At 35.9% G+C, this 1,371-nt stretch overlaps 1 long non-coding RNA gene across 1 annotated transcript in view; it reads left to right on the forward strand.

Moving 5' to 3' along the window:
• Positions 1 to 968: 968 nt before the first annotated feature.
• Positions 969 to 1,371, forward strand: part of LOC103600517 — a 1,237-nt gene continuing 834 nt past the window's right edge. Inside the window, exon 1 of the long non-coding RNA XR_551396.1 lies at positions 969 to 1,091. This is a non-coding gene — a long non-coding RNA (uncharacterized LOC103600517). The remainder of the gene's footprint in view (positions 1,092 to 1,371) is intronic.

The raw sequence follows: 1,371 nt of genomic DNA on the forward strand, positions 1-1,371 counted from the left end.
GCAGCGTCATTTATTGATCCAAGGTACCTGTGTTCAGAGAGAATGTTTGAAATGTCATCCTAGAGAACTCTCTCTAATAAACGTGCTAGTTTCTGTTTTAAAATTTGCCATTGTACCTTTTCATTGAGTCTTAAAAAAAATGTTTTATTTATTTATTGGTTATGAATATTCATGAGATATAAAGCTGATTGTCCTCCCTTGTGCCCAAGATGTGAAAGCTATATTCATACAATACAGTTTTGAAAGTAAGATATGAAGCCCTGAATATGACTAGATGCTTTTGAGTCAATATTCTGTGTTGTTTAATAGAACAAAAATTTGTCTCTGCAAATATTAGGAAGATCCCTACTACCCTTAGACAAATGAGAAGATCATTAATCATGTGTTATTAATTCTTTTAATACGCTATTGATCTCAGGATCAGGAGTGTCATTCATTTCTGTATTCCATATTTTCTCTATCCTATTTTCCATAGCAAAGACTACATGAACATATTAGGGTTTACAGGTGGGTCAGCAAGAAGAAAAAAAGTTTAGGGATGAATTCTACCAGCTCCTAAGGACAGGTGTTTTATATGCATTCAAGATCACAACATGAGATTCTTACTAGAGTATTTGGTAATTTGGGTAACTCTCTTGATAGGCCTAATTTTATCAAGTTCTTATATACCAACCACCATTTTAATCAAGTTATAACATAACTTGTTTGTTAGCAAGTGTTCTTGAAGCAACCTTTCCATAAAGGTTTTCAGATTTAAATAGTATACTAAGAACCTATCATCTCATTGTGGTGTCTGAAAGACAATAGGGCACAGTGTCCCTGTTGCTAAAAAATTGAAAAAAGTCTGGTGTTAAAGCAGGGAATAGCAATGAAAGCTTAGCCTCCAGTATGATAACATTGAAGGCTAACCAGACATTTAAATACGTGTCTTATCTCTTGTTTGCTTTTCTTCCTTCTTTAGGCAGGCCCTAGCGTTGGCTTCTCCAGCTTACCAAGACTACTCCCTAAGCAATGCCAAATGCCTGAAATTGTGTCCTTATACCCCAATGCTTAAATGTTTTTCTCTACCTGCCAAGACTGATGAAGTCAAGGTACTTAGAATACCAATTTCTTTATATTGTTCAAGTGTGTTCTGAAATAGGAAACAGCAAGTTTTCAGAAAAAGAAATCACAAATACCTGTTGATAGAACATTTACTTACTAGCATCCAGTTTAGGAATGGAAGATTTTTGCATGACTGTTTGCTAGTGAATGGGTCTTAATGATATTATCTCGTTCACCTTATACTAGGTGAGGCTTCCTATTAGGAGTTGCTTGGGGCCGGCCCATGGCTCACTCGGGACAGTGGGGTGCTGATAAAAACAAGGTCAC

This window comes from Galeopterus variegatus, unplaced genomic scaffold (genome assembly GCF_000696425.1).
Source record: "Galeopterus variegatus unplaced genomic scaffold, G_variegatus-3.0.2 Scaffold3377, whole genome shotgun sequence".
NCBI classification, from domain to species: domain Eukaryota; kingdom Metazoa; phylum Chordata; class Mammalia; order Dermoptera; family Cynocephalidae; genus Galeopterus; species Galeopterus variegatus.